Here is a 14,556-nt window from a genome sequence, read left to right as displayed (position 1 = left end):
GCGGATTCGTAGTTAGTCGGAGACTAAAACATCTGTTATCCAGCTTCACCCCAGTGAATGAAAGACTTGCTGCAATTCGAATAAAAGCAAAATTCTTCAACATCAGCTTTATTTGTGCTCCAAAGATATATTTTACGAGCGCTTAGAAGAAACATATGACCGTTGCCCTGCCCATGACATTAAAATCATTCTAGGCGATTTTAATGCCAAAATTGGAAAGGAGAATATCTTTGGCCCAACAGTCGGGAAATTCAGTCTCCACAGTGAAGAATCTGACAATGGTATGAGGCTGATAGTCTTTGCAGCTGCAAAAAACATGGTAGTTAGCAGTACCAGATTTAATCATCTCGATATTCATAAGGGCACCTGGCTGTCTCCAGATCAAAGAACAAGTAATGAAATTGATCATGTTGTAATAGATGGAAGACATTCATCCAGCGTGTTGGATGTACGATCGTTCCGAGGCGCAAACATTGATTCGGACCACTACCTTGTTGCAGCAAAGGTACGTACCCGTCCAAACGTTGCAAATAAAGCACGAACAGACTCAACGCGGAAGTTGGACATCGATAGGCTGCAAACACAACAGATAGCCACAGCATATTCCACTCAACTAGCCCAATTGCTTAACGCGAGCACTCCTTGTCCCGATAACATAACAACACAATGGCAACATATTGCCCACTCCATGCAAACAGCCGCAAAATCCATACTTGGATTCCAGAGACCTCCACAAAGGAATTCATGGTATGACCAGGAGTGTCGTACTGCTACCGAAGAGAAATATGCGGCATATAGAGCTACTTTACAATCAGTAGCAAAGCGTAGCGCGCGAGAGAGATATCGGGAGAAAAGGAGAGAAGAGAAACGGCTTTTCCGCAAGAAAAAGAGAGAAATGGAAAAGCGGGAGTGTGAAAAAATCGAGATGTACAGGAGACAGAATGAAGTCCGAAAATTCTACCAAAGAGTGAAACATCAAACAGATGACTTTGGTACAGGCACATCCTCCTGTAGAGACCAGCAAGGTAATCTGGTAACAGATACAGATAGCGTGCTCAGGATATGGAAGGAACATTTCTCCAATCTGCTGGTATCCAATAGTAGCTAAGACGATGATACCACAGATCCAATCCCAGAAGATGGTATAGAATGTATACGGCCCGACCAAGATGAGGTAAAAACAGCAATCAACCGGCTGAAGAATAATAAAGCAGCAGGAGCCGACGGCTTACCAGCCGAGCTGTTTAAAACCGGAGGCGACGCGCTGATAAGGTGTATGCATCAGCTAGTTAGCACCATCTGGCAGGAAGAACGCGTACTCGACGATTGGAACCTGAGCATCCTATGTCCCGTCCACAAGAAAGGAGATAAGACTGTATGCTCAAACTATAGGGGCATAAGTCTTCTCCCTATTGCCTATAAGATAGTGTCAGGGATATTGTGCGAACTGCTAAAGCCAATGGTCAACGAAATAGTTGGACCATACCAATGTGGCTTTAGACCTGGCAAGTCCACCATTTACCAGATATTTACCCTGCGGCAAATGCTAGAGAAGACCCAAGAGATACAGATCGACACATTTCACCTTTTTGTCAATTATAAAGCAGCATTCGACAGTCCCCTCCGATCAAAGGTATTCCACGCAATGTCTGAATTTGGTATCCCCGCAAAGCTCATCCGGCTTTGTAAGATGACTTTTACTGATACTAGGTCCTCAGTTAAAATTGGAAAGAACCTCTCCGAAGAATTTTGTACCAAAAGAGGTTTCAGACAAGGAGACAGCCTTTCGTGTGACCTATTCAACATTTTGCTGGAAAAGGTAATACGAGATGCAAATGTCAAAAGAAATGGCACAATTTACACCAATAGCCACATGTTACTTGCCTATGCTGATGACATAGACATCATGGGACGATCAGTAAAGGAAGTAACTGATACCTTTAGGAAGGTCGAAGCAGAATCTGGGAAAGTGGGTCTGGCGGTAAACGGCGAAAAGATCAAATTGATGGTGTCGACGCGCAAAGCGTCCATAGAGCTCGGACCAACTGTGGAAGTTGGTACCTACAATTTTGAGGTAGTGAAAGACTTCGTCTACCTCGGCACTGCCATAAACACAACAAACAACAGCAGTTGTGAAATAAGAAGAAGAATTGTATTGGCTAACAGATGCTACTATGGTCTAAGTAAGCAATTTAAAAACAAAGCCACATCTCGTCAAACAAAAATAACACTATACAAAACGCTGATACTACCCGTGCTAATGTATGGCTCCGAAGCATGGGTACTTGCGCAAGCAGATAAGGCAGTGCTTGGTGTGTTTGAGAGGAAAATTCTTCGAAAGATCTACGGGCCGATTTGCGTTGACGGTGAATATCGACGTCGTATGAACCACGAGCTATATACGCTATACAAAGACATGCATATAGTTAAACGTATCGAGATGCAACGATTGCGTTGGCTAGGCCATATCATGAGAATGAGCGATGATGAACCCGCTAAAAAGGCGTATGAATACATGCCACATGGCGGTGCACGCAGAATCGGCAGGCCTAAGCTTCGATGGAGCAAACAAGTGGATGAAGAAATGGAAAGGCGCGATATTCCAAAAAGTCAAGCGAAAAACAGAGAGGAATGGAGATCCTTTCTTAGTTCGGTCTATGGAACAAATGTTCTGTAATGGGCCAACTAAGTAAGTACATCCACTGCCACGCTGTTCACCACAGGGACGGTTGAAATGAGGCTCCCACTGAACATATTGGTAAATGGGGCACTTATTCCGTCCACTAACTACCCCAAAATACTGGGTGTAACGTTTGATAGAATGTTTAAGTCGTTCGCGCAAGCCACAGCTATTTGCGATAACTTTGCGTTTACACAAAAAACCATGTCTGCTAATACAACTCTGATTTACTAATCACGGTGCTCTTAAACAATTTTAAATGGAAGGTGCTTACACCTCGGAAGTTTTTGCGGATTCTGAAATTACAATGTTTATAGATGAGAAAAATCAAAAAACAAAAAAAAAATTGCCGGAGCGCTTTTTAAATAAATCGCGATTTAAGTTGACATTTTTAGGGGTTGTTTAGGTTTTCACGATTTTGCTTAGAAACCGCAAGTTCCATCAAAATAGAACTAAAGAAAATGTTGTAGCTATGAAAATTCTCTACAAGACTGAAGTTTATGATATTCTCATCGGTTTTACCGTTTTTCAGATATAGAAGTTGAAATTTGGACAATTCAATTCAATTCTGTATCGCCCCCTTATAAAACAATGTCATGACTTCAAATTCCCAACTTAAACTTATATATCTAAAAAATGTTCCTACTTAGAATAAGTTACTTAAGCCAGTCTTGTATAGAATTTTCACAGCTTTAAGATTTTCTCTTAAGATTTTCTCTAACAAAAACCTCTAAAAATGTAAACTGAGCTTCTTTATCTCAAAAATGGTACTTACTTTACTTACTTAGTTGGCCCATTACAGAACATTTGTTCCATAGACCGAATTAAGAAAAGATCTCCATTCCTCTCTGTTTTTCTCTTGACTTTTTGGAATACCGCGCCTTTCCATTTCTTCATCCACGTATTTGCTCCATCGAAGCTTAGGCCTGCCGATTCTGCGTGCACCGCCATGTGGCATGTATTCATACGCCTTTTTAGCGGGTTCATCATCGCTCATTCTCATGATATGGCCTAGCCAACGCAATCGTTGCATCTCGATACGTTTAACTATATTCATGTCTTTGTATAGCTTATATAGCTCGTGGTTCATACGACGTCGATATTCACCGTCAACGCAAATCGGCCCGTAGATCTTTCGAAGAATTTTCCTCTCAAACACACCAAGCACTGCCTTATCTGCTTGCGCAAGTACCCATGCTTCGGAGCCATACATTAGCACGGGTAGTATCAGCGTTTGACGAGATGTGGCTTTGTTTTTAAATTGCTTACTTAAACCATAGTAGCATCTGTTGGCCAATACAATTCTTCTTCTTATTTTACAACTGATGTTGTTTGTTGTGTTTATGGCAGTGCCGAGGTAGACGAAGTGTTTAACTACCTCAAAATTGTAGGTACCAACTTCCACAGTTGGTCCGAGCTCTATGGACGCTTTGCGCGTCGACACCATCAATTTGGTCTTTTCGCCGTTTACCGCCAGACCCACTTTCGCAGATTCTGCTTCGACCTTCCTAAAGGTATCAGTTACTTCCTTTACTGATCGTCCCATGATGTCTATGTCATCAGCATAGGCAAGTAACATGTGGCTATTGGTGTAAATTGTGCCATTTCTTTTGACATTTGCATCTCGTATTACCTTTTCCAGCAAAATGTTGAATAGGTCACACGAAAGGCTGTCTCCTTGTCTGAAACCTCTTTTGGTACAAAATTCTTCGGAGAGGTTCTTTCCAATTTTAACTGAGGACCTAGTATCAGTTAAAATCATCTTACAAAGCCGGATGAGCTTTGCGGGGATACCAAATTCAGACATTGTGTGGAATACCTTTGATCGGAGGGGACTGTCGAATGCTGCTTTATAATCGACAAAAAGGTGAAATATGTCGATCTGCATCTCTTCGGTCTTCTCTAGGATTTGCCGCAGGGTAAATATCTGGTCAATGGTGGACTTGCCAGGTCTAAAGCCACATTGGTATGGTCCAATTATTTCGTTGACCATTGGCTTTAGTCGTTCGCACAATATCCCTGACACTATCTTATAGGCAATAGGGAGAAGACTTATGCCCCTATAGTTTGAGCATACAGTCTTATCTCCTTTCTTGTGGACGGGACATAGGATGCTCAGGTTCCAATCGTCGGGTACGCGTTCTTCCTGCCAGATGGTGCTAACTAGCTGATGCATACACCTTATCAGCGCGTCGCCTCCGGTTTTAATTAGCTCGGCTGGTAAGCCATCGGCTCCTGCTGCTTTATTATTCTTCAGCCGGTTGATTGCTGTTTTTACCTCATCTTGGCCGGGCGGTATACATTCTATACCATCTTCTGGGATTGGATCTGTGCTATCATCGTCTTCGCTACTATTGGATACTAGCAGATTGGAGAAATGTTCCTTCCATATCCTGAGCACGCTATCTGTATCTGTTACCAGATTACCTTGCTGGTCTCTACAGGAGGATGTGCCTGTACCAAAGCCATCTGTTTGATGTTTCACTCTTTGGTAGAATTTTCGGACTTCATTCTGGCTCCTGTACATCTCGATTTTTTCACACTCCCGCTTTTCCATTTCTCTCTTTTTCTTGCGGAAAAGACGTTTCTCTTCTCTCCTTTTCTCCCGATATCTCTCTCGCGCGCTACGCGTTGCTACTGATTGCAAAGTAGCTCTATATGCCGCATTTTTCTCTTCGGTAGCAGCGCGACACTCCTGGTCATACCATGAATTCCTTTGTGGAGATCTCTGGAATCCAAGTATGGATTTTGCGGCTGTTTGCATGGAGTGGGCAATATGTTGCCATTGTGTTGTTATGTTATCAGGACAAGGAGTGCTCGCGTTGAGTGGAATATGCTGTGGCTATCTGTTGTGTATGCAGCCTATCGATGTCCAACTTCCGCGTTGAGTCTGTTCGTGCTTTATTTGCAACGTTTAGACGGGTACGTACCTTTGCTGCAACAAGGTAGTGGTCCGAATCAATGTTTGCGCCTCGAAACGATCGTACATCCAACACGCTGGATGAATGTCTTCCATCTATTACAACATAACCAATTTGATTACTTGTTCTTTGATCTGGAGACAGCCAGGTGCCCTTATGAATATCGAGATGATTAAATCTGGTACTGCTAACTACCATGTTTTTTGCAGCTGCAAAGTCTATCAGCCTCATACCATTGTCAGATGTTTCACTGTGGAGACTGAATTTCCCGACTGTTGGGCCAAAGATATTCTCCTTTCCAATTTTGGCATTAAAATCGCCTAGAATGATTTTAATGTCATGGGCAGGGCAACGGTCATATGTTTCTTCTAAGCGCCCGTAAAATATATCTTTGGTCTGTTCGTCCTTTTCTTCAGTGGGAGCATGAGCGCAAATAAAGCTGATGTTGAAGAATTTTGCTTTTATTCGAATTGCAGCAAGTCTTTCTATCACTGGGGTGAAGCTGGATACCAGATGTTTTAGTCTCCGACTAACTACGAATCCGCAACCAAACTCATGCTTTACGTCATGGCAGCTATAATACAGTGCGTCACCTTTAGGTGTTGTTGTGACGCCTTTCCCAGTCCATCGTATTTCCTGTATGGCAGTAATATCGGCATTGTATTTTTCAAGTACGTCTGCCAATGCGCAGACTGCACCTTCTCTATAAAGAGTGCGAACATTCCAGGTGCAGATTCGCAGATCATGGTCCTTAAAACGTTTGCGGGGTTCGTCAACTTTAGAGGGGTTTGCTTTTCTTTTCTTTCGTTTTTTCATAGTAGGATGTTTTTTCTAGGGGAGGGTTACTAACCCGACGCCCAAACCCAAGTTTTTAACGTTCTTATGGGTGAACGCGCGGCACATGTTAGCTCACTACCTTTAACGGGTGTTAAAGGTAGTTCCCCAGGTGACACCACGGGGAGGTCAGTGTCCACTTGAGATGAAAGAGGGACCAAGATAAATCCTGGGCTTTGCCATGTTAAAGCCGGTCAAGACCGTTTGCTTGGTATCATTCATCCCCTACGTCACCCTCAAAAATGGTACAGGCTGGGAACAAATGATAAACGTCAATCCTCTAGAGATTTTTCACAGCTACAACATTTTCTTTAGCTCCATTTTGATTGGACTTGCGGTTTCCAATCAAAATCGCGAAAACCTAAAAAACACATAAAAATGTGAATTTTGACCGCGACTTATTTAAAAATCCCTACAGCGATTTTTTATTGTTTTTGTATTTTTCTCATCTATGAACACTGCTGTTTCAGAATTCACAAAAACTTTCCCTGTGTAAGCGGTTTTCATTAAAAGTTAGTTAAGGCGCACCCTTCATGACATTGTTTTATAAGGGGGCGATACAGTCAGTGCATTGTCCCAATTTGAACTTCTATATCTCAAAAATGGTAAAAACTACGAAAATACAATAAAAGTCGATCTTGTAGAGAATTTTCATAACTACAACATTATCTTTATTCTCATTTTGATAGGACTTGCGGTTTCTAAGCAAAATCGTGAAAACCTAAACAACCCCTAAAAATGTCAACTTAAATCACAATTTATTTAAAAAGCGCTCCGGCGATTTTTTGTTTGTTTTTTGATTTTTCTCATCTATGAACATTGTAGTTTCAGAATCCGCAAAAACTTCCAAGGTGTAAGCACCTTCCATTTAAAATTGTTTCAAGAGCACCGTGTAATACATACACACATTTGGCTACCAAGCTGGAAGTTGTCTGCTATGTGTCTACAAAATTGTCTCCAATCCATTGAAGACGACTCGACGACAGCCCTTTGCGATCATCGACGACATTTTCACACAAATGTAGCAAATCTCGTGCACGATAAGTTGAGCGACAAGGTAAGTGAAGTTGTTTTTATGGACGATAGAATGAGCATTAACTGGTACCAAGGTACATTGCAAGACATTTTCGTTCAGAATGTCACACATCGTACATGGAAGAGTGACAAATTTGGTGACACTGTCTTGTTTAAAGACAATTCTGAAAACTTTCGTTGATGAAATGGTCATCGCAGATGCAATTTCCTACTGGGTAGTTGCTCGGCGCTGTCTGGTCATTTTCGTAGACAGTAAATATGGACATTTTTCGACATAGTTTTACAACTGTTTTTGCAGTTGCCGGGACGCCTACGCCTGGGCTTTTGACAATCAATACATGTACTCAACTTTCCTGTCATGTGTAATCGCAGGGTAAGATCAGAAGTAGGAACAAGGTGCTCAAGTCGCTGGCCGGCAGCACTTGGGGAGCTGAAAAAGAAACCCAGTTGATGACAGCAGTGGACCATCTTCATGAGGAGACGAAGATTTTACCGGTTCGTCAACACAAAAAGATGTTGTCGATGCAGAACCTGCTTGGGTGCCATCGCAGTGAACATCCCTGTCACGATTTAATGGACAGGCATCCTCCGACCAGGAACGTCAAACGTATTAAAGATAACCTCTAGACCAACGAGCCTATCAGGCAGGCTTGGATAGCATTTACACTGACATGGTTGCGCAGGCAGTACAGAGATACAGTGTGAATGACTTACTTGGAGACCACCCCCCATCCATCGCAGCAGAAGAACGCCAGCTGCCAAGGCAAACCCGAGTGGTTTTAGCCCAGTTAAGATCCGGACGATGCAGCCGACCCAATTCCTATTGGACCCGAATGGACACCACAATACCCAACACGTGCAACGTAAGTTTCATGCTGCTACAACAACAACGACAAACACCAAATTTCATAATTTTCAGTGTGATAATGAGGCCAAAAACTTCAAAATATCGAAAATCGGACGGTAAAGTTCTATGGGAGCTGTATAAAAACGTGGACCTATACTGACATATTTCTGAGGAAAAGTTTTGTAGTTTATAACGAGGGTTTTGTCTAAGGCTGAGGTGAGTTCAGTCGCAGCCAGGGTCAACTCAAGGACCCACGAAACCTTAAGTGAAAACACGAGTGATGACAATTCAATTTTATATTATCACCCCTTGGTGCTTAATTTATGATTAACATGTGGGTACTTATGTAGTAAATGCAATTATATATGGTGGTTATTCGTCTCAGCTGGGTGCAGCCTTACTGTGGGCTCGTAGTCAATCGTCTTCGGGCGAAACGAGAAATAGTGATGTTGGTAAAGTTGTGTTTGTAGCGGTGTTGGCTTGATTGTACCCAGTGGTAGTGGTCGTTACGTTGATGCTAGGCTGGCTTCGTCGTGTTGAATCGACTCGGGTTGATAGTGTTCGGCTTAGTGTAGTCGTGTTGAAGCGACTTGGGCTGATGTCTTCGGGTTGATGATACTCGGCTTAGTGCAGTCGTGTTGAAGCGACTCGGCTTGTTATATTCGGGTTGATGTGGTCGTGTTGAAGCGACTCGGGTTGATGTTACTCGGCTTGGTGTAGTTGTGTTGAAGCGACTCGGGTTGGTGATACTCGGCTTGGTGTAGTCGTGTTGAAGCGACTCGGGCTGATGTCTTCGGGTTGATGATACTCGGCTTAGTGTAGTCCTGTTGGAGTGACTCGGGCTGATGTCTTCGGGTTGATGATACTCGGCTTAGTGTAGTCGTGTTGTAGCGACTCGGGCTGATGTCTTCGGGTTGATGATACTCGGCTTAATGCAGTCGTATTGAAGCGACCCGGCTTGTTATATTCGGGTTGAAGGGGTCATTTTGAAGCAACTCGGCTTGTGGTATTCGGATTGATGACACTCGGCTGAGTGTAATCGGGTTGGTGTGATTGTGTCTATGACCCTCGGCTCGGGCTGATGATACTCCGCTAAGTGTAGTCGGCTTGGTGTGGCGTGTTGATAACTCTCGGCTCGTCGTCGGTGTCGTCGGCTTTGTGCGATCGTGTTGTGACCCTCGGCTTTGGATTCGGCTGTGACAGTCGGGTTGGTGGTTCTCGTTGGGCCCCTTAGGTTCAGTCAGCCTGGAACGAGAAGACGATCGTATTTAGAGGAGAGCCAACGAGTCGCGGAAGCGAACGAATCTCGGAAGCGAACGAATCGCGGAAGCGAACGAATCGCATGAAGCTTCGGTTATCTTGGGTACCGGGCGACTGCAGACACTGCCACACGTCAACTTCGTGTATCCTCGGTTAACTCCATCACTTCACGACTTCTGGTGTCCAAAACCGAAATACTTATGGGGGTAGCAAAAGGAAGCGAATGAGAATTATATTTACACACTGTGGAAATGATTCTCATTTATATGCACCGAAGTAAAATAATTCCATTACATCGAGTGTTATGACTGAGGGTATTTTATGAACATTGCAGAGTATGTATTGACCAATGGTAAGTTCATAGATACCGGGACTCGTAGAAATATGCACATTAAGGTGGCGCATATAATGAGGTGGGTTAACCACAAAATAAAATATTTTTAAGGAAAAGGAATAAATGTAATGGTCACGTTACAAGTTCCAAAGAATTCTATATACCAATTTACAGCAATTTCGGTGTGATGATGGGGCCAAAACTATTGAAATAACGAAGAGCGGGAGGTACCGTTTTATGGCCTATATCAAAACGTGTACCTGTACTGACAAATTTCTGGAAAGTTTTGTAGCCCCAAAGAAGACTAAATAACACATTTCAGCCATTACGATGTGATAATGAAGCTAAACCTCGAAAATACCGAAAATAGGGCGGTACTGTTTAAATTTCTAGAGGAATTGTTTGTACCCACAACGAAAACTAAATACCAAATTTCAGACATCTCGGTGTGATAATACAATTATGGCCCCGGAACATACGGTACGTTTAGCATCGAGTTACAACAACTACATGAAAACTTCAAGAACAAACTTGGCATCACTTACACTTTTTTCAAGTGGTTGTTGTTTCTAACGCGTGACGTGACGCACACCGTATGTGCCGGGGCCATTACAGTTCTGTTAGGGTGATCATTAAAACGTGGACCTGTACAGACAAATTTCTAGGGGAAAGTTTTGTAGCACCAAGGAAATCTTAAAAATGCCGAAAATCGGGCGGTACAGTTATCTAAGGGGATAATCAAAACGTGGACCCGTACTGCCAAATTTCTAGAAGGAAGCATCAAGGAAGACTAAACACCAAACTTCACCCATTTCAGTGTGATAATGATGCTAATACCTTCAAAATGCCGAAAATCGGGACGTATCGTTGTATGGGAGCTATATCAAAACGTGGACCTGTAGTATATCAAAACGTCGACCTGCAGTGAAAGATTTCTGGAGGAAAGGCCAAAAGAACATCAAATACTAAATGTCAGCCCATAATAAGGGTAAAAACCTAAAAATACTAAAAATCGAGCGGTACCTTTAAATGGGGGCTATATCAAGAGTTGGACCTATACTGATACATTTCTGTGGAAAAGTTTTGTAGTCCGAAAGAAAACTAAATACCAAAAATCAGTCATTTCGATGTGCTAATGAGGCTACAACCATAAAAATAACGAAAAATCGAGAGGTTCCATTCTATGGGGGCTATGCCAAAATCATTGCCAATCGTGTTCCTTTTACGTTGGTGCAATTTATTTCGATGGCAAGTCCATAATTTCTTAGACAATGCCCCAAAAGCTCTAAATAAACCTACCTGCACCAACTAAAATGACTGCTGAACACGAAAACTTGCGAATTGAATATGCGATTTGGCCAAAACTTTTCACATAGTAAAATTTCTTCCACACGTACATAAAGTCCCAAGAAGGTCTATATTGGAAGCTCCCTCACAATACTTCAAAATGTAAGTGCAGTTTTAGTGCACTTCGAGGATCGTTGGCAAATTTTTACCAAAAATACTTCTTCTTGTCTTGTTTACAGCGACTTAAAGTTCTTCAAGGCAAGTACATGATTCCTGACATAATGGCCCATAAACTCTAAAAACCAACCATGGTGACCAACTAAAGTGCCTTAGGGGTACCGTAACTATCGAATGGATTGATTTACATTTGTCCAACCTTTATGCATCGTAATAATTCTTTCACACTTAAATAATGTTCTAATATGGACAATATCGGTTCACTGCTTCTGGTACCACCCACACAAAATTTCTAGGATCGTTTAGAAGTTTGTACAATATTTAGTCCTCGCACCTCATATTACGATTGACTGAGGTAATTACCATAAAGCTGTTAAACCCCACTGCCAACAACTATGGATTTTAAAGGGAGTCCTCGATTTGGCCAACCTTTGCACATGGTAGTCGTTCTTCTATACTTACGTCACATTAGAAGTGGACTTCGTTTTTTTGATCCGAAAGTCTATATTAAAAACCGGGTTAGATCCGGTTCTACTGAATCGATTATCACAAAGTGGGTATCGTTTGAAACCTTATGGAAGTATGTACCTTTTGCTACATTGTCTGATCAAATAAATATAAACCCAAAAAAAAGAGGAAAATATTTTCCCATTTCTGTTTGGTTTGTTTTTCTTTTTAATCAAAACGGCAATTTGTGGCACGACGTCCACAATTGCATGGCACCTAAATTATTTAAAGTGCCGCACATGTACGAACTATAATTTATTTTATTAAATTAAATAGAGAGAAAATAATATGGAACAATATAATAGATCGTACAATGTTTGGGAATGAGATGTGGTTTCAATTGTTGTTGGTGTTGTATCACAATGTTTGGACTACGATTCATGTGCGTTCACAACAAAATAATAATATATCGTTAGAAGGCATTAGTTTGTTTATTTTTCTTAAATTGAATGTAATTCGAAAGAACTGCAATTATAACGACATAACCCAGCAAACAGTTTAACGTCAAGGATGCTGGATGCTGTTAAAAGAAAATTTTAAAAATTTTGCATTTTTAGGGCATGTTTCGGATTGTATTGATTTTTGTTTTGTTTTGCTTTTTTGTTTTTTTTTTCAGCAGGTTTACCTCGGAAGTCCATACTTAAAATTCGATAAAAAAAACCTACCGACACAAACTAAAATGATGGCCAAATCTTTGCACATCTTAATGAAATTTAACCGAATTTGCGCTGAGTACAAAAACTGTCCTGGCTTCAAGTAGCCTCTAAAAGGAATCAATCCACTTGTCGTTATTATTGGGATAGTTATTGTCTTCGGGTGACGTAGGGGATGAATGATACCAAGCAACGGTCTTGACCGGCTTTAACATGGCAAAGCCCAGGATTTATCTTAGTTCCTCTTTCATCTCAAGTGGACACTGACCTCCCCGTGGTGTCACCTGGGGAACTGCCTTTAACACCCGTTAAAGGTAGTGAGGTAACATTTGCCGCGCGTTCACCCATAAGAACGTTAAAAACTTGGGTTTGGGCGTCGGGTTAGTAACCCTCCCCTAGAAAAAACATCCTACTATGAAAAAACGAAAGAAAAGAAAAACAAACCCCTCTAAAGTTGACGAACCCCGCAAACGTTTTAAGGACCATGATCTGCGAATCTGCACGTGGAATGTTCGCACTCTTTATAGAGAAGGTGCAGTCTTCGCATTGGCAGACGTACTTGAAAAGTACAAGGCCGATATTACTGCCATACAGGAAATACGATGGATTGGGAAAGGCGTCACAACAACACCTAAAGGTGACGCACTGTATTATAGCTGCCATGACGTAAAGCATGAGTTTGGTTGCGGATTTGTAGTTAGTCGGAGACTAAAACATCTGGTATCCAGCTTCACTCCAGTGAATGAAAGACTTGCTGCAATTCGAATAAAAGCTAAATTCTTCAACATCAGCTTTATTTGCACTCATGTTCCCACTGAAGAAAAGGACGGAAAGACCAAAGATATATTTTACGAGCGCTTAGAAGAAACATATGACCGTTGCCCTGCCCATGATATTAAAATCATTCTAGGCGATTTTAATGCCAAAATTGAAAAGGAGAATATCTTTGGCCCAACAGTCGGGAAATTCAGTCTCCAGAGTGAAACATCTGACAATGGTATGAGGCTGATAGACTTTGCAGCTGCAAAAAACATGGTAGTTAGCAGTACCATATTTAATCATCTCGATATTCATAAGGGCACCTGGCTGTCTCCAGATCAAAGAACAAGTAATCAAATTGATCATGTTGTAATAGATGGAAGACATTCATCCTGCGTGTTGGATGTACGATCGTTCCGAGGCGCAAACATAGATTCGGACCACTACCTTGTTGCAGCAAAAGTACGTAGCCGTCTAAACGTTGCAAATAAAGCACGAACAGACACAACGCGGAAGTTGGACATCGATAGGCTGCAAACACAACAGATAGCCACAGCATATTCCACTCAACTAGCCCAATTGCTTAACGTGAGCACTCCTTGTCCCGTTAACATAACAACACAATGGCAACATATTGCCCACTCCAAGCAAACAGCCGCAAAATCCATACTTGGATTCCAGAGACCTCCACAAAGGAATTCATGGTATGACCAGGCGTGTCGTGCTGCTACCGAAGAGAAAAATGCGGCATATAGAGCTACTTTACAATCAGTACCAACGCGCAGCGCACGAGAGAGATATCGGGAGAAAAGGAGAGAAGAGAAACGTCTTTTCCGCAAGAAAAAGAGAGAAATGGAAAAGCGGAAGTGTGAAAAAATCGAGATGTACAGGAGCCAGAATGAAGTCCGAAAATTTTACCAAAGAGTGAAACATCAAACAGATGGCTTTGGTACAGGCACATCCTCCTGTAGAGACCAGCAAGGTAATCTGGTAACAGATACAGATAGCGTGCTCAGGATATGGAAGGAACATTTCTCCAATCTGCTGGTATCCAATAGTAGCGAAGACGATGATACCACAGATCCAATCCCAGAAGATGGTATAGAATGTATACCGCCCGGCCAAGATGAGGTAAAAACAGCAATCAAACGGCTGAAGAATAATAAAGCAGCAGGAGCCGATGGCTTACCAGGCGAGCTGTTTAAAACCGGAGGCGACGCGCTGATAAGGTGTATGCATCAGCTAGTTAGCACCATCTGGCA

At 42.1% G+C, this 14,556-nt stretch overlaps 1 long non-coding RNA gene across 1 annotated transcript; it reads right to left on the bottom strand.

Moving 5' to 3' along the window:
* Positions 1-8,598: 8,598 nt before the first annotated feature.
* Positions 8,599-11,965, bottom strand: LOC141406275 (uncharacterized). The gene is made up of 2 exons (XR_012413355.1): positions 11,838-11,965; positions 8,599-9,562 (listed from the first exon to the last, which is right to left on the bottom strand). It is a non-coding gene; the product is annotated as an uncharacterized lncRNA (long non-coding RNA).
* Between the last annotated feature and the right edge of the window lie 2,591 nt (positions 11,966-14,556).

This window comes from Musca autumnalis, unplaced genomic scaffold (assembly GCF_047663935.1).
Source record: "Musca autumnalis isolate F117 unplaced genomic scaffold, ASM4766393v1 scaffold_5, whole genome shotgun sequence".
NCBI lineage: Eukaryota > Metazoa > Arthropoda > Insecta > Diptera > Muscidae > Musca > Musca autumnalis.
Note: the sequence above shows the minus strand (reverse complement) of the source record. Positions and strands in the feature narration are given on the sequence as shown.